Source organism: Sminthopsis crassicaudata, chromosome 3, assembly GCF_048593235.1.
Source record: "Sminthopsis crassicaudata isolate SCR6 chromosome 3, ASM4859323v1, whole genome shotgun sequence".
NCBI classification, from domain to species: Eukaryota; Metazoa; Chordata; class Mammalia; order Dasyuromorphia; family Dasyuridae; genus Sminthopsis; species Sminthopsis crassicaudata.
In genome coordinates this window covers 426,424,910-426,445,155 of record NC_133619.1, presented here as the reverse complement: position 1 = coordinate 426,445,155, position 20,246 = coordinate 426,424,910, and positions in this window count along the sequence as shown.

Sequence of the window (20,246 nt, the reverse complement as noted above, 5' to 3'; positions counted from 1 at the left end):
CTTTTTGTGTGTGTCATGGACCCCACCAGACTTCTAGTTTTTAAATGTCTAAAATAAAATATAAGACTACAACTGAAGTAAGTTTTATTGAAATGTAATTATACATATATACATACATAAGCATATATAATAGATATATACATAAATACATATGTGGGGAAGCTAGGTGGGACAGTACGAGATCTCAAGTCACAAAAACTCATCTTAATGAGTTTAAATCCAGCTTCAAACACTAAATAGCTTGGTGACTCTGGAAGGTTACTTAACTGTGTTTGCCTCAGATTCCTCTTCTAAAAAATGTATTGGAGAAGGAAATAGCAAACCACTCTAGTATCTTTGCCAAGAAAATTTCACATGGGGTCATGAAGGGTTCTTTATGACTGAAACAAATGAATAGCAAAACTTATCTATATATATCTACATGCACATACATATATACATACATATATGTGTCGGTAGATATAACTAAAAGTTAAGAACTCTTGGCATCTCATTCATATCAGAAAGGATCATACATTTGGAACTAGAAAGGATTTTTAATGCAAGCAGAATTAAGTGAGTTATGCAATGTCACATATGTACCAACAAAATTATAGTTAATAATTTTGTCAGTTTCCCACAAAGATAGAATTTGAACCCAGGTCTTCTAATCAATGCTAATCTCTAATAAAACCTTCTACCAAGTGGTCATTCAGCATCTGCTTCAAAACCTCCATTAAGGTTTTGAATTGCTCTAATTTTTAGGAACACATCAAACCAACATTTGCTTTTTTTGAAACTCTGACCTGTTGCTGCTGGTTCTGCCTTCTGGTTCTGAACTTCTCATTTTCCCATATAAAAATAAGATCTTGAGAAGTATAATGATCTTAGCTCAAGGATATCTAGGTATCTTTTGGTTTCTTTCTTCATCTGATAGCCTCTTACTATATATCTTTGGAGTTCCTTCCAAATTTTTGGGTTAAAAAAGAAAAGACCTAACAGTGTGTAGATGTTTAGAAATGGAGAGAAAGTCATAAAATAAACATAGAATGATTGATTTAAGTAATAAGTAGTTACTCAGAAACCAGCCAAAAATTCTTTTCATTTGTTCTTTTTTCCCCTCTGTAATGCCCTTCTATGCTACTTGCTTTCTTGATTGTCTAAATAGTTTGCTGTCTGGTGAGTTCTGGCACCAGCACAATCTTGAAAGTCTTCTTAAAGGATTAGAGGCCTTCTTAGTAGATACTATAATTGTGTAATTGATAAGAAAGAAGAGAAAATGAATGTCTGTAAGTGATAAATCTAAGATTCAAAACAAAGCACTGTTAAAAGCAGAAAATCAAGCCTTTGAAAGAAGACATTTATTTCTTTCTCTTTCACAATACAAATACATATTCACTACAGATATTAAGGTTATATTTCCAGAATTGTAACCACTGAAAATGACGCAAAACTATTCTTTGGGCCTATCATTTACTCTTTGGACCTTTTTTTTTTTTTTTTTTTAAACTTGGGTTAGCTTATTAGAATCTCCTGCCAGCTCCCAAATTCCAAGCTCATTGTATACTATTAAGAAAAGTAAAGTTTTATAGTTCTTTAGAAACTGAAGTTGCAACACAGAAGATACTTTTATACTTTTTACCCAGTTGACAGTAGTTATCATTGACAAATGCTAGACAAAGTCAGCTTATTTTCTCTAATCGTTCTTCTATGCCTTTTGAAACTGACCTTTCCCATACCAGTAAAATATATTTTTGAGGCGGGCAGTGAAAATCAAGTGATCTATAGCTTTATATATGAATAAACCCTTTACTGAGAAACTACTTTTTAGGTTCATATGACAGAAATATTATTTGTCCTTGGAGTTAAATCCCTGAGGGCAATAAAAAGTGGCAGAGTGAAAGACAAAGTGTTTTGTCTATAGAATTCACACATCTAGATTTTTTTTTTTAACTGAGATACTTATGTAAATAGCATGTTGCATAGGAGATCTTCCAATCTATTTATTAGATAAGGGAATTTAGTGTTAGTGAATTTGCAGAACAAGAATGAATGAATGTGATAAAGAATGATAGTTCTCTTTAGTATTTTTTTGGAAAAGTTTTTTAAGGGTACATATGATAAATATTTGATAAGATATCTGGTAGAAGGTGAAGGAAGAAGAAATATTCAGGTAAGATCTAGTAATTGATCTGATAATGATGAAAATTCAGTGGAAAGATCACTGGACTAAAAAATCTGGATTGGAGTCCTAGTTCTGATTTAATCAGCTATGTAATCTGGACAAGTGAGGTCTCCTCTCTGGACCTCAGCTTTCTCATTTGTAAATTCAGGGGATTGTGCTATTGGATATCTAAAGCCCCTTCTTTCTTTTTTCCCAATACAATAGTTATTAAACACCTACTATATGGCAGACACTGTGTTTAGTGCTGATGACGTACTTAATTAAAAGAAACTCTTTGTGTTTAGCAGATGTTCAATGGAGTGATAAGATTCCATTGGGAATCTAGGATATTACTCCATGTCATTGTCCAGCACACAGTAATTTAAAGGATCAATATCCAAAGAAACATTTTTTTCCTTGTTCAGAATACTGTAGACCAGAGAGCAGTATTCATTCTTATAGTTGGCTTGTAATATATCTGTAATGTTTACTCTTATCTTTATTCAAATGGTTATGCTTCTTCTGAGGCAGTAACTCATGGGGCTGTTGTGATTTGCATCTTGGACACAGTGACCATAAAATTATTCCCTTTGCAATGAGAGTTGCAAAAAAAAAAAAAAATCTTAGTCACATTTTTTAAAAATTTGAAAATTTAAAATAAAGATATACATTATTTGCCTTAAATTTTATTAGGATCCTATAGGGAAGGAAGTTGTGTTGATATAACTCTCTCATGTACTCTAACAATGAATAAATATTTTTATTCACATTAGTACTCTAAAATGCAGCTTAGTAATGATCGAGGTCATTTGGTAACAATAAAATAGTATAAATCAGAAAATTTATAGCTCTTTGAGACTGTTACTAATCCTATAGAATCATTTAGTCCTTCCCTTATACATGTGAGTACCAATGCTTTTGCTAAAAAGGATGGGAAAAAAGAAGTAGCCAGGTTAAGAAGGAAACAGCAATAATACTCATTGTTTTGTAACAGAGGAGATGGTGACTGGCCCAGAACTATTTTGGCAAGAAAGATTGTGCTATTGTAGAACCCAGCTTTTTAAATTTTGTGTTGCTGTTAGAGTCAGAGGCAGATCTCAAGGGCAGAATATAAGAGGCACTCAGAAAGAAGGGACCTTAGATATTCAACAGTGCAATTTAGAGATGGGAAAGCTGAGGTCTAGAGAGGAGACCTAACTTGTCCAGATGATATAGCTGATTAAACCAGAACTAGGACTTTATTATCAGTATCAGTATATTTTACTTGTATACCTATTTTAAATAACTGTATAGCCAGGGTCACATAAAATTTTCTTGGGTGAAAAGGTGTTCTGAGTGGAAAAATTCTAAGGAGCCTTGTGAAGAGAAAGCAGTCTGGCAGCCAGCAACTTAGATCTCTCAGCATCTCCTGGGTCTCATGAGTCCTCAATTTGAGAAACTGAAAAATACTGATCTAAATCAAAGCTGAGATTCAAACCATTATGTAATTTATATGTCATATCTGTCCAGAGTCAGTGTGGCAGAGTGGATAAATAGCCAGCTTTAGAAATTTGACTTCAAATCCTGACTCTGATCTATATAATGGCTATGTGGACCTTGAGAAATTATTTCACCTCTCTGTTCCCAACTAACTCCAAATTGTTACTTGAAGAACAGGTGCTATTTTGTTCTGGTAAAGAGGATTTCCTCACCAGGTGTTCCCCATGCTAATGAAATCACACCACATCTCTTAGCACTTTTTGTGAAACTGGCTCTTCTTTTCACATCCCAAAAATTATGGGGCCAAGAGGAGAAGCTGGCATACTTCTTCCTCTCCACTGCCACTTTACAGATATTCCTTCTGCCAGTTGGCAATCGCCTCTACTCCTTTAAAATTAGCTCCATCTTGTCCAGATTCTTGTTGCCTTTATCTATGGACTTCCAAGATTTTCTCCCTTCTCACTAATTTCAGTACTAGACACACAGTATTCTTTTTTTCCCTCCAATCCCTGACTCCTTTGAATACTCTTTCAGTCCCTCAGTTTCTTCAACACCTATTATGGCTTCTGTCTGCATATGACCTTAACCGTATACAGAAATAATTATATTTTAAATTCTTTATCCCATGCTGAATTTTCTTTTTTGCTTTGGGAATTGATTATTATGGTTCTGCTTATAAGCAGCTAGTCGCAAGACCTATTAGCAAGAATAGAAGACCTTATATAGACTGAAGATCTTATTACCATTGAGTATGGAGAACAGAGGAAATTTTGCAGTTACCTGCATAGATTTTGTCTTTATGTCTTAGCAACTGTTATTACTGTCAAGTAACTGCTATTTATACTCCAAGTTCAAGATGACCTTCTTCCTAGAAGAAAAGGTAAAGATCCCCAGAAAATGCTTCTCCATTCTCTCAGTTGTCATGGAGAATAAATGATGGGTTCTTTAAAAAAAAAATGGAAGAAAGACTTCAAAGGAATAGGAAATCATTATCAGCATGGTCCAACAATGCAAAGAGGTTCTTTGAGAGGTAGTGCATTCCCTCCTTCTTGGATGTCATCAAGTAAAGCGTGGATGACCATATATTGGTCATCAACAAATGACACATGATTTCTTTTCATTTAATGTAAAATGAATTCTTATTCAAGTATGGGTTGTCTTAGCTTCTGAGGGACCTTTCAAATATGAAATTTATAATTGAGTGACTTAGATATAGGTGTCAAAAGTCAAAGTTACCTCCATGCTATGATGAGGTATGAGAGAAGGATTTTAATAAAGGGCACATGCTTCTAGATAGATGTATACATATGATCTTATTACACACTTCAATATGACTCAGCTTTTCAAATGATGCAGCTGTTTAAGATAAGCATATTCCTTAACTTTTTGCTTTATTCATTACATTTCTGGCATGGAACTTTTTTCATCACAGCATTATACTCTTTTTCCCTCATTGATTATTTTAAATACATATGTGGGCTTATATAATACAAGTGCAATGCTTAACAATTTGAAACTGACTGGCTTTTAGCAAAAGTCACTATGTGTGTTCTTAAGTGCTATAAAATTTTACAACTCCCAGGCATCATTTCCTTTATCAGCCGAGAATACGATGGTCTAGAGTGGGACTGACTCAGATAGCACTGGATTCTGTGTCTAAAAGATATGAAGAACCAAATTAATATTAATATTTCAGCACATTTGATGGGAGTTAGTGGAGAGAGGAGATGTGAAGATTGCTGAAAGATTGCATATCAAATACAATTTCAGATGTGTTGTAGTTCTATTTTTGCCTTTCCTAGTTGATAGTTAATATAGCTATTTCAATTGATTTTAAGTTGATGAAAGGAAAGGAATATCTTAAAATTGATATTGTTTTTTTTTAAACAACAAAATATTTATGTTTCCAAAGATACATAGTCACAGTCATAAATCTCTGGGGATAAACCTGAATAATCAAAGGAAAAATGAGTTTTTCTTTTTTTGGGGGGTGTTTTGAATTATTTTCAAGAACACTAGATAAATGTCAATTTTTCATTTACCTTTGTGTAGCTCAACCAACAGTTAAATCTAGCCTATATGTTTTTATTCTACTATTTTAGGTTCCTTTTTACTGCTTAAAGTTGATATTATTCTTGTAGTTATTAATCAATCTCAATTTCCCAACTCTCAGTATTTGTATATTTGTATCATTTTATTCTCTTACTAAAGTTAATAACTCTTTTCTATAGGCAGAAAAGTTGATCTAGAAATTGATCCAATTTTTATGCAAATATATTTGAGAGTTTTTTTGTCATATTACTGTAAATAACTGCAGTAATGTGGGGATTAATGAAATGTCAGACAGGTTCCTGCACTCTGGGTTTGAAGACTTGCAATTGTTTTAAGTGGAGGCTAAAAGATATTTTGTAGGAGTTTCATATGACAAAAAAAATTCTCTGTTAGGTTGCTATATAAATATTTTGCTTTAAGTTAACTCTAGTCATGGAAATTTAATCAGGAACTCTTGGGCCATAAGATTGGTTTAAACCCAACTCTTGTTATTTTGCACATATACAGACAACCAAGTTTTTGAAGATACTGAAATAAATAGTTAAATCTTGAGGAAGTGTCCACCATTTCCTAGTTTTGAAAGGCTTTCATGCAAAGTATGTTTTTTTTGTTTTGTTTTGTTTTGTTTTTTTCAGAAAATTGGAAAACTCCTTGGCTCATTAGTTTTTGGAATATATTTGTCTCCCTTAGCCTTTTTCCTTGGTATTATTTGACCATTTTTTGAATGAATCCATTCATATTGCTCCAGTAAATTTATTGCAGAAGAAATATCAGAGATTTATAATGGCCTATATGAGTGATTTAGATTTTCTAGATTTGTCTACGTGTTCCAATTTAAAAAAAAAAAAAAAACTTTTGATGTTTTTATATGTAGAACACATTAGATAACAGGATAAGTTGATTTATTTTAATGTAATATTTTTTATTTGTTTTCTTCATTTACAGTATCTTCATTCTGATGCCTTATTGTAGCAAAGTTATTGGAAACTGCGTTCCTGAAGACAAGATCCATTAAGTTTAATCTCCGGCAGGTCCTATTAGACTTGAGAATATTAAAACATGGATCCAGCAGCAGATTAGTGTCTAAGAATCATTTTTTCTGAGTTTTGAGAAGTTTATCACCTGAGGGTTCATTATGTGATGATAGATATTTTTGTCTATGAGAACTTTTGAAACTGTCTACTGAGGCTTGGAGAGCCTGTACTCTTAGTGGGTGGGTGGGGGAAATAGAAGAGTAACTTTATTGAAAAAATCACCTATCTTTCGAAAAAGGAACTGTGTGAGTATAGATAAGATTTCATATATTTTCCTCAATTTATTTTCATTATGTTATTTTTTAAAATGCTATGGTGGCTAGTTCTTGGATTATCACATAAAATTTATAGGCTACAGAGATTTGGAGCAGAAGGAGAAGAAATAGATGTTGCCCTTTAGATTGATTGAATAAACTTACCAGAGAAGCATATGGTATGAAGTATGGATGAGAAGAGCTGACTGATAATAGTGAGATTTCCAGGGATAATGTGTCTGTTTACAGCTTCAAGAGGAAAAACAACAAAGAGGAAAACAGTTGGCATCTTCATGTTTAATAACCTCTTGGCTTTAGTTCTTAACATTCTAAAAACAATCCCAAACTTGAAGTATTTCAGGTGGCATACTGCTGGCAGAATAAGTCATTTTGATGAAAAATTATTTTAGGAAAAATTCTTTCAGATCTGGAATCTTGGTAGATTGAGAGATCAACTGTGTAAGCAATATAAGAATCAGAAAAATAAAACTTTTTCACTGCCTAATTGTGAAAACATAGGATTTAAATGATATATTAGCTATAATTTAAGCATGTAAAATATGGATAGGATATTCATTCCTCTTCTATCATGGGCTCTGAGGTAATAGAATAAGATAGAGGAAATCTGAATTTATTTTAGTACTTTATTGTGTTTACCTAGTTTATGCTGAAATCTGCAAGAAATAAGTTTGCTATGATTTACTGAATATGAATCTAGGAGCTGGAAAGAAAGTTGAACATTCAGGCTAAGTTCAGTTTTCCTTCCAGCCATAATGCTTATATTCAGGAAGCCATGTCCTTTTCTCTTATCTCTATGACAATTGATAGCTTCTCTCTTTCCTTGCCTTTTCCCAAATATAAATGCTCTCACTTCAAAACGCATTTATATCTATGTTTTAAAATGTGTGAATCTCTCTAGTATATTTTAAAATATTCTTGTAGGAAAAATGGTGAAATTTGTCTTGAGATCTTCACTCTTACATTTCTAAACTCCTTATTATTTTTCTTCTGGGTTCACAGGCACTCAGAATCTTTAGGTTCTCTCAAAATTTTGAAATTTCACACTTGTCAGATTGGCAAAGCTGAAAACAAAAGAAAATTACAAATTCTGAGAGTTTGTAGGAAAGCAGGTACATTTATGCATTGTTGATGGTGCTATGAATTGGTCTAACCATTCTGGAAAATAATTTGGAATTATTTCCTTCTTCCTCCCCTCCAGGCCAAATTACTAAACACAAGCCCTTTGATCCAGCTTTGACACTTTTGAGCCTATACCCAAAGAAACCAGAGAAAGAAGAAAAGTCCTGTACATATGAAAATATTTGTAATCCAAGATCTCTTTTTAGTGGAAAAGAATGAGAATCTTTTTTTTTTATGCATGAGTAATTTTTATTTTTTATAACATTATCCCTTGTATTCATTTTTCCAAATTATCCACCCCCTCCGTCCACTCCCTCCCCCCGATGACAGGCAATCCCATACATTTTACATATGTTACAATATAACCCAGATACAATATGTGTGTAAATACCATTTTCTTGTTGCACATTAAGTATTAGATTCCGAAGGTATAAGTAACCTGGGTAGATAGACAGTAGTGCTAACAATTTACATTCACTTCCCAGTGTTCCTTCTCTGGGTGTAGTTATTTCTGTCCATCATTGATCAACTGGAAGTGAGTTGGATCTTCTTTATGTTGAAGATATCCACTTCCATCAGAATACATCTTCATACAACATTGAAGTGTACAGAGATCTTCTGGTTCTATTCATTTCAATCAGCATCAGTTGATGTAAGTCTCTCCAAGCCTCTCTGTATTCCTCCTGCTGGTCATTTCTTACAGAGCAATAATATTCCATAACCTTCATATCCCATAATTTACCCAACCATTCTCCAATTGATGGACATCCATTCATCTTCCAGTTTCTAGCTACTACAAAAAGAGCTGCCACAAACATTTTGGCACATACAGGTCCCTTTCCGCTCTTTAGTATTTCTTTGGGATATAAGCCCAATAACAGCAATGCTGGGTCAAAGGGTATGCACAGTTTGATAACTTTTTGGGCATAGTTCCAAATTGCTCTCCAGAATGGCTGGATTCTTTCACAACTCCACCAACAATGTATCAGTGTCCCAGTTTTCCCACATCCCCTCCAACATTCATCATTATTTGTTCCTGTCATCTTAGCCAATCTGACAGGTGTGTAGTGGTATCTCAGAGTTGTCTTAATTTGCATTTCTCTGATCGGTAGTGATTTGGAACACTCTTTCATATGAGTGGATATAGTTTCAATTTCATAATCTGAGAATTGTCTGTTCATATCCTTTGACCATTTATCAATTGGAGAATGGTTTGATTTCTTATAAATTAGAGTCAGTTCTCTATATATTTTGGAAATGAGACCTTCAACTTTAAAAATATTTTCCCAATTTGTTACTTCCCTTCTAATCATGTTTGCATTAGTATTATTTGTACAGAAACTTTTTAGTTTGATGTAATCAAAATCTTCTATTTTGTGATCAATAATGATCTCTAGTTCTCCTCTGGTCATAAATTCCTTCCTCCTCCACAGGTCTGAGAGGTAGACTATTTTCTGTTTCTCTAATCTATTTATTATCTCATTCTTTATGCCTAAATCATGGACCCATTTTGATCTTATCTTGGTATATGGTGTTAAGTGTGGATCCATATCTAATTTCTGCCATACTAATTTCCAGTTTTCCCAACAGTTTTTTCCAAATAATGAATTTTTATCCCTAATGTTGGTATCTTTGGGTTTGTCAAAGATTAGATTGCTATAGATGTACCCTTTTTGGTCCTTTGTATCTAATCTGTTCCACTGATCTACCGGTCTATTTCTTAGCCAATACCAAATGGTTTTGGTGACTGCTGCTATATAATATAGCTTTAGATCAGGTACACTTAGACCACCTTCCTCTGAGTTTTTTTTCATTAGTTCCCTTGCAATTCTCGACCTTTTATTCTTCCATATGAATTTTGTTGTTATTTTTTCTAGGTCATTAAAATAGTTTCTTGGGAGTCTGATTGGTATAGCACTAAATAAATAGATTAGTTTGGGGAGTATTGTCATCTTTATTATATTCGCTTGGCCTATCCAAGAGCACTGAATGTCTTTCCAATTATTTAAATCTGATTTTATTTTTGTGGCAAGTGTTTTGTAATTTTTCTCATATAATTCCTGACTTTTCTTTGGTAGATGGATTCCCAAATACTTTATACTCTCAACATTTGTTTGGAATGGAATTTCTCTTTGTATCTCTTGCTGTTGCATTTTGTTGGTGATATATAAAAATGCTGAGGATTTATGTAGATTTATTTTGTATCCTGCCACTTTACTAAAATTCTGAATTATTTCTAATAGCTTTTTAGCAGAGTCTTTGGGGTTCTCTAAGTATACCATCATGTCATCTGCAAAGAGTGATGGTTTGATTTCCTCATTTCCTACTCTAATTCCTTGAACCTCTTTCTCGGCTCTTATTGCCGAGGCTAGCGTTTCTAGTACTATATTGAATAGTAATGGTGATAGTGGGCAACCTTGTTTCACTCCTGATCTTACTGGGAAAGGTTGCAGTTTATTTCTATTGCATATTATGCTTACTGAGGGTTGTAAATATATGCTCCTGATTATTCTAAGGAATAGTCCATTTATTCCTATACTCTCAAGAGTTTTTAGTAGGAATGGATGTTGGATTTTGTCAAATGCTTTTTCTGCATCTATTGAGATGATCATATGGTTTTTATTAATTTGATTATTAATATGGTCAATTATACTAATAGTTTTCCTAATATTAAACCAGCCCTGCATTCCTGGTATAAATCCTACTTGATCATAGTGTATTATCCTGGGGATGATTTTCTGAAGTCTTTTTGCTAATATCTTATTTAAGATTTTAGCATCAATATTCATTAAGGAAATTGGTCTATAATTTTCTTTCTCAGTTTTCGATCGACCTGGTTTAGGTATCAGTACCATGTCTGTGTCATAAAAGGAGTTTGGTAGGACTCCTTCATCCCCTATTTTTTCAAATAGTTTATATAGCATTGGGGCTAATTGTTCTTTAAATGTTTGGTAGAATTCACATGTAAATCAATCTGGTCCTGGGGATTTTTTCCTGGGGAGTTGATTAATAGCTTGTTCTATTTCTTTTTCTGAAATGGGATTATTTAAGCAATTTATGTCCTCCTCTGTTAATCTAGGGAGCCTATATTTTTGGAGGAAGTCATCCATTTCACTTAAGTTATCAAATTTATTGGCATAAAGTTGGGCAAAGTAACTCCTTATTATTTCTCTAATTTCTTCTTCATTGGTGGAAAGATCCCCCTTTTCATTTGTAAGACTAACAATTTCATTTTTCCTCTTTCTTTTTTCTGATCAGATTTACCAAAGGTATCTATTTTATTGGCTTTTTCATAAAACCAACTCTTGGTTTTATTTATTAATTCAATAGTTTTTTTACTTTCAATATTATTGATTTCTCCTTTTAATTTTTGTATTTCAAGTTTAATTTTTGGTTGGGGGTTTTTAATTTGGTCTTTTTCTAGCTTTTTAAGTTGCAGGCCCAATTCATTAATCTTCTTTCTCTATTTTCTTCAAATAAGCCTCTAAAGATATAAAATTTCCCCTTATTACCGCTTTAGCTGCATCCCACAGATTTTGGTATGATGTCTCATCATTGTCATTATCTTGGGTGAAATTATTAATTGTTTCTATAATTTGCTGTTTCACCCAGTCATTCTTTAAGATGAGATTATTCAGTTTCCAATGACTTTTTGGTCTATTTACCCCTAACTTTTTATTGAATGTAGCTTTTATTGCATTGTGGTCTGAGAAGAAGGCATTTATTATTTCTGCCTTCCTACATTTAATTTTGAGATCTTTATGTCCTAATGTATAGTCAATTTTTGTATAGGATCCATGAACTGCTGAGAAGAAAGTACATTCCTTTCTATTGCCATTCGGTTTTCTCCAAAGGTCTATCATATCTAGTTTTTCTAATGTTCTATTTACTTTTTTAATTTCTTTCTTATTTGTTTTGTGGTTTGATTTGTCTAAATCTGAGAGTGCAAGGTTGAGATCTCCCACTATTATAGTTTTACTGTCTATTTCTTCTTGCAATTCTCTTAACTTTTCCTTTAGAAAGTTAGATGCTATACCACTTGGTGCATATATGTTTAGTATCGATATGGCTTCCTTATTTATGCTATCTTTCAGTAGGATATAGTTTCCTTCCTTATCTCTTTTAATTAGATCAACTTCTGCTTTTGCTTGATCTGAGATAAGGATAGCTACCCCTGCTTTTTTGGCTTTACCTGAAGCATAATAGATTCTGCTCCAACCTTTTACCTTTACTCTGTATGTATCTCCCTGCTTTAAGTGTGTTTCCTGTAAACAACATATTGTAGGGTTCTGATTTTTGATCCAGTCTGCTATCCATCTCCGTTTGATGGGAGCGTTCAAAAGAATGAGAATCTTAGGAGTTACTCATGACTTAAGGAATGGCTGAACAAGTTCACTCTATGAATGATGGCATTCTATTGTGCTGTAGGAAACGAAGAGCTTCAAAGAAACCTGGGAAGATTTGCTTGAACTGATGCAGAGAAAAGTGAGCAGAATCAAGAGAGCAATTTATATCATAGCATCAGTATCATAAAACTATTCTGAAAAATTTAAGAGTTCTGATCAACTAAGATTATAAGAAACTTATAAAGAACATGATAGAGCTAACTTTATAAGAGAAATATGATGACCTAATATCTAAAATCGGAAACCCATTTTTGGACATGATCAACATAGGAATTTATTTTTCTAGATTGATAATATGAAATATTGGTTCTATAACTTTTTTTCTTTTTTCTTTTCAGTGGATTGAGGGAGTGTAGGGAAGGGAGGAAAAATTCTAGATAATTGATAAAAAAATTGTGAAACATTACAACTGGAAAGGACCTTTGAACTATTGTGCCTTCATTATGAATGAAACATTCCAGAAGAACCTATTTCATTAATGGCAGGGTTACTAACCTAAAAGATTAAGGAAATAAAAGGGATATGATATCTGGGTTCCAGCAAGCCATTTGATAAAATATTTTTCCCTTATGAAAAGAAAGGGGACCTGTGGTCTGAGTGATAGTAGGGTTAGATGAAAGTAGAATGGGAAGGGATGGTATAGTAGACATGGAAGGGAGAGTCAGACTCTAAAACAGATCTTGACGGTCTAGATTATTGAGCCATTATTTCCCCCTCTAGTTTTTAAAAATTAAATTTTATTAATGTTTTGTTTTTACATCACCTATATTTCCTGATATGTCCCTACCTACCTCATCTAAGTGGAGTAGTGGATAGAACAGTGGACCTGAAATCCTGATTTCAAGTCACTTCATTTCTGTCTCAATCTCCTCAACTGTAAAATAGGGACATTAATGGGATCTACTTCCCAGAGTTCTTGGAAAGATAAATGAGATAATATTTGTAAAGCTCTTAGCACACAATGCCTTGTACATGGTAATTGCTTAATAATGACTTGTTTCTTTCATTCCTTCTTCTAGCAGAGATCCATTCTCTGTAACAAAGAAGCAAGATAGTAAATAAAAAGGAACTAGAGTAGCAAAACCAACAAACACGTTTTAAAACCTTGTTGCTAAAAAGTATTCTACCTCCCGAGTCAAATCTAATAAAATGAAATTTGTAGTCTGATACTCAGGTTCAAGAGATTTTTATTTCTCCCTCTTTCTCTTTCTTTCTCACTTCCTATCTTCCCTCTCCATGTATCTTTCTATACAATATGTATCAATCTGTCTATGTCTATCTTTCTATGTTTCTACTATATATATATATATGTATATATATACACACAGACATATATATATGTCTATATACCTGACACCATGAAAATATTGAGTGCATAATTTACAGAGGATGTGATTTATATTAGATAAAATTTAAAATAATTGGTAAGATAATAGTAATTTTAAAAGTTAAAAGAATTCTAGAATTTAAAAAAAATTCAAAAAATTTTTTTCACTCCTCTATTCCAGAAAGCTTCAGTAGACTACAGTCACAAATGTTCATTATGCCCTTTGGAAATAACTGGCAAGTAATAAAAGAACTCAGCTAGAAACTGGGAGAAACTTAGGTCATTTAAAGCCAAAGAGACAACAAAGAAAGATTAAGAAACACCACTATAGGAATAGTGGCATCTTTGATAAGTCTAACACATTTATGTCTCTGAACCATAAATATGGAAAATAAAAGTGTCAAGCAGAATAAAGTGACAAATCTCTATGGGTAATTAACAAATGATGGGTAATGAGAGTTTTTTTTAAAAAGGGAAACTTTTTATACACATTAAATTGTTTGGAATTAGAACAAAAAAGACCAAAGACTAATACTTTGAGGTGTATTATTTAAAGAGTAAGGAAGAACAACAACAAAAGAATGGAAAGGACAGGGACCGTTTGTACCCTGTGGAAAACCAGAGGAGGGAGAAAGATTTAGTAGGAAGCTCTTTGCTTCTGTTAGAAATATGTCCTACCTTAGAGGAGAAACTTTGGTAAATGTGAAAAGGCCTAATGCTTAAAAATTTCCACCTATGATGAACAATTTTGGTTGTATGTACTGAGAAATTAACTCATAAAGCATGAAAAAGTAAGGCTCTGAGCTGGTGGATGAAGCCCCTACATAGATAAAGTCTTCTGAAATATTGACAGCACTCTGGAAAATTCAATATAAAAGAGATATAAGAAACCATTTATTTTGCCCTTATTTAAAAATACATTTTATTGATATTTTCTTTTTCTTATATCATAATATTCAATGTATTCTTTCCTCTCCCCTTCTAGAGAGCCATTCATTATATAAATGATTATATGTGAAAGTATAATTGATTAATATGTGAAAAAGTCTAAAACACATATAATATACATATAATATATGGACCTCCTGCCTCCATGAAAATGTAGATTGGGGAAATTTTTTTCCCACATCTCTTAATTTGAGTCCTATTTGAGCTTTATAATTTTGTTATATTTGCTTTTGCTTTTTAAATGTGTTGCTGTTTTTTCCATTGTTATAAATACTGTGGATATTCTTTTCTTGGTCCTGTTTACTTCACTTTGAATCAGTTTATATAGATCTTTCCATGTTTCTATGTATTCATTATGTTCTATAATGTTAACTTACTATAATTTGTTTAGTCATTCCCAATTTGATGGGCATCTACTTTATTTCTAATTGTAGCTGTCATAAAAAAAGTAATATGTAGGTATATTTTTTTTTATCCCTGGCTTCCTTTGGGTTTATAAGCAATCACAGAATCTCTGGGTCGTAGGATATGAACATTCTAATCACTTTTCTGCATAATTCTAATTATTTTCCAAAATAGTTATACCATATGAATGTTATGGAATATTATTGTTCTATAAGAAATGATCAGGAGTATGATTTTAGAGAGGCCTGGAGAGACTTACATGAATTGATGCTAAGTGAACAGAGAAGAACCAGAAGCTCATTGTACACAGACACATCAATATTATACTATTATTAGTTCTGATGACCATGATTCTTTCCAACAATGAGATGATTGATGCCAGTCCCAATGATCTTGTGATGAAGAGAGCCATCTGCACTCAGAGAGAGGACTGTAGGAACTGAGTGTGGACAACATAACATTGTCACTTCTTTTGATAATTATGCTTGCATTTTGTTTTCTTACTCATTTTCTTTCCTTTTTGAGATGATTTTTCTTGTGCAACAAGATAATTGTATAAATGTTTACACATATTGTATTCAACATATATTTTAACATGCATAACATATATTGAGTTGCTTGCCATCTATGGGAGGAGGTGGGGGGAAGGAGGGGAAAATCTGAAACACAAGACTATATAAGTTAGGTCAATTATCCTAAAATTGAAAAATTATCCATGAATATGTTTTGAAAATAAAAAGCTTAAAAAACAAAATAGTTATACTAATAATGCATTAGTATGTGCTTCTTTCTATGACTGCTCTATTAATGACTGTTGACATTTTTTGGTCATTTTTACCAGTTTCCTCAGTATTTGATTTACATATCTCTTATTATTAATGATTAGGAACATTATTCTTGTGATTGTGGATATTTTGCATTCTTTTGAAAACTGCTTGTTCATATTCTTTGATCATCATCTATTAATGATTATTATTCTTATTGAGAATGCTTGCAGCTAGTTTATTCTCATTACATATAATCATCACTTCCTGACTCTCTCCTTGGAAGCTAGATTTCAATGTCTCAGCTTTCTCCTATACTGGTATTTCACAGTTTACCAGCCTTGGTTTCTGCCCCAGTGACTTTTGGATGATCAGAGCTGTCTTCAGCAGGATGTTGTGATTTTTCTCTCATGTTTGGTGGAGTGTTACACAGCTCCTCATGTGCACTTGCCCTGGTGACCTGTTCTATCCTTACTTCTCTGGCAGTTGAGAACTTGGTTTTATTAGCCATAGCAATTTGGACCTTTGCAGTATTGTTGTTCCCCTGACAAGCTTTTGTTCCTGAAGTGTGGAGGCCGAGCTGGTTGAAGAGGTGCAAGTAAATAACTGCACCTTGGAGCCAGGGTCTCTCTGGAACTTTTTTTTTTTTTGGGGGGGGATAGGTCTTAATGTAAACCTGTGTTATGTTTTTGGGCTTAATAATGTAGCCTTGTAGTGTGGAAGGAATCTGAGGGACTGAAGGAGCTCAGGGTCAGTGAGAGTAATTTCCTATCTTTTTTTTTTGGGGGGGGAGAGTGCAGGTTACCTTCTTTTGGATTCTTTGTGCTCTAAATCATGGTAACAATTGCAGTTGCTTAAATTTGGTGCATATTAATCTGTCATCTTGCTGCTTACATGACCTAGAAGTTCTAAACAGGCATTTAAAGGAGCTTTTTTGAGGAAGATGCCCAAAATTGAGCCCAAAATTTCATTATTAAGGGAAACTTCCCCTGGGCAAAATTTATTATTTTTTCCTTTCAATCCAGATACTATATCTGCATGATATAATGGAAAATTAATTAAGTTGGAATCAAAAGAACTGAATTCGTTTTGCCATTTTCTGAAATCTTTGTGATCCTGGGTAAGTCACTTAACCCTCAGTTTTTCCATCTAGAAATAGAAGGGGTTGGACTAGATAACTTTTCAAGTTCCTTCTCATCAAAAATCTATGATTACATGATACTTATGTCTAATTAGTCTGAGAAAGTGTCTGGAAATTGTGAGAGGTCAAGTTATTTGGCAAGTATATAGCTAAATGTATATGTTACAGAATGGTTTCCATCCTAGGCCTTCCTAGACTGGCCAACAAGCCATCTCTTCATTTACTACTCCAGTACATTAAAAGACTTACAAAGTAAGCTAAGCATAATTTAAAATTTAAAATGAACATAATCAAAGGTTTAATTTACCCTTAAAATTAGTTATAGAGCCATTTACAAATAGAATTTATAAACTGTTTTCTTTTTTATCTGTCTCTTTTTAATGAGAAAGTTTTTTAAAATTCCTGAGTAGCCTAATAAAAGAAATTTATTAAGACATATATTCATTTCATCCTGTATATTAACTGTATTTTTTTGGCATTACAAAATTGGAAAGGATGAATATGATCTAAAACATTTCACTGCTATAGGACTAGTTCAAAAGTATCAACTTCTTCAGAGAGCTATCACATCTTTAAAAAGCACATATGCTAGAAAAAAAGTTTAGCTATGTGAGTAATTATATTAAGCATGACACAGCAAATCTAAATCAGTTTCTTCATTCCCCCTGACTTCCCACCCACAACTCCTTCATGATGAACTAGCCTCTTGTGTGAGTTAATGGTGCCCTATAGAGAATTAATGATTTAGTTATCCGTAAAGATTCCTTATTCAACTGGACCATTTAACCAGACAACTTGGAAATCTTTGCTACTATCTCAGTGCATGATTCTACTGCTAGTTTTCTAACTGTGCTTTTTACTTTAAACAGAAATTCTTTCTACTAAATTTCAAATATACTGTGTAATTGACACCTTCTGCACATAAGGCAAAATCACATTAGTTTAGCCTAATGGGTGAGGGAGGAGAGGATTCTGGAGTGATGAATATTTTAAAAAGGAACTACGTGTAGTGTTATTACTTTAAAGTACGTATCATAACAAAAAAGTCCCACGAAGTGCTTTCAAGTTGAGGTCCTGGGGCTTCTTTAATGAATAGATAACATCAGTTATGATTAGCAGTATCCACTTGCATATATAGTGTGCCAAGGTTCTAAAATAGTTTGTTCTCTTAAAAAAGGTGAAATATTTTTTCTTTCTTCTCAATCCACCAAAACTCTGATTTGAACTAAGTCCTGAAATATGGATGGGAAGCAGTTTCTTATATAGAAATTGAGGTATATGCATATGTTATGATCATGACATTCAACAGAAATTACTAGCTCAATTAAAAAAAATTGTCTTCATCTCCCAACCTGTGAAAATGACTATATTTGGTATCTATATTTAAATTCATTTTGTGATTGCTGACTTTTGTAAGTGGGATAATGAGGAATCTCTAATCTTTTTAATGAGTTCGTTCTCTTATGAATTCTCTCTGATACAGTACCACACATGCTCTATTCAGGGAAACTAAAAACATTTTTCATGTTATTGTGAGACATTCAGATTACAGATGTATCCTTTACAACCAAGATATTTACCATGGTATGCATGCATCATCTGTTAATTTTTTTTTTTTAAAGGAATCTTAGAGTCTTGTCGTCTGTGTGTTTGAAACAAAGGGATTTGGTGGGGGATTTTATCCATTCAAGTTAAAGTGTCATTAATGAATTATGGATTCATGTTAGTCAAGCATGAAAATAACTGGAATATTTGATTTTAAATTCTGTGGGAGAAAAATGGAATTTAAAAAATTACAATTTCCTTCTATTGATTCCTAAATGCTTGTTTCTGAATTTGTATCACAAATCATGAGATTTAATTTTGTCTGGGCATCTATTTAAAAGAAAACACTATTCTTGCTCTACTGTGACTTAGAATTTAGTTAGAAATTCAAAACTTGCCCATATGAAACTACTGGCAGATAATGTAAGATATACTAGAATAGTAGACTCTACCTGGTGTATTCTCTAGAATGCTAAACTTGGAGTCAGAAATATCTAAGTCACAATCCAGACTCAGTGAAATTTGACATTTAAATAGCTGTGTGACTTTGGGCAAGTCATTTGATCTTTTCCTGAAAAGGAATACAAACACCTTTTTCTTTGAGTCAGGAGGGGGAAATCACTTCATTATTCTGTTTGTCCTTTAGGTGAGAACAAGGATTAATTTTAATTAATTAATAGAAGTTACAAAAAGGTAAGTTTAAGGTTGAAGTCATGAAAAAACTTCTTAACAATTAGTGCCATAAAAGTGCAATGATTTGCTTCAGAGGTGGTTAGCTTCACCTACTTCAAGTTAAATTTATAATTTTATCCTATAAGCATTAGAAGACTTAAATAAGCATGGTCAGGAATTTGGTCAGATCTGTGCCTTTGATGGATGTTTTGACAGCCATGTGTATTACAGGGGAGATACTGGAATCAATGACACCAGAAGAAAGCTATTGAAATACTTCAGGCAAGAAGTGATAAGAGTCTGGACTAGTAGAATGCTCATGTGACTGACAAGAAAGGGAAATAAGCTAGCTATATGAAGGTCAAATAACCAAGACTGATTGGTTATGAGGATTAAGGGAGAAGAAAGAAGTAAGTACAACTCTGAGTGTATGAAAATGTGTTTCTAGAAAGATGATGTTGTCTCAGTGGAAATAGGGAAGTTTGGAAGAGTGATAAACTTAACAGGGAAGATCATCACCTTTTTGTAGAAATACTGAATTTGAAGTGATGGGACAGATTTCCACTTATCTCTTGATTTGGGACTGGGGTTTGGGAGAAAGATTAGCAGGTAAATTGTATGTATTTATTTTCATCTTTTTTTTTTTTCCTTAGCACATAGAATTTAGACTCTGGAGGTTCCTAGCAACTTAGGTCTCTCTCAGCTGCCAGTAGTGGCTTGGATATGGCTAGTATGGATTGGTTAAAGTATTATTTACATAGATGTATCAATTTCATCTAAAAATTTTTTGTGTGCTGTTTATATCAAATTATCATGGTGCTTTTGGAAAAATCTATCTGTATTTTATCTCTGAGCACTTTAAGGCTTTCTTATTATACTGATTTTAATAGTAAATCAAAGCCATTAAGGTCATCTGTGAATAATAATGTAATTAAG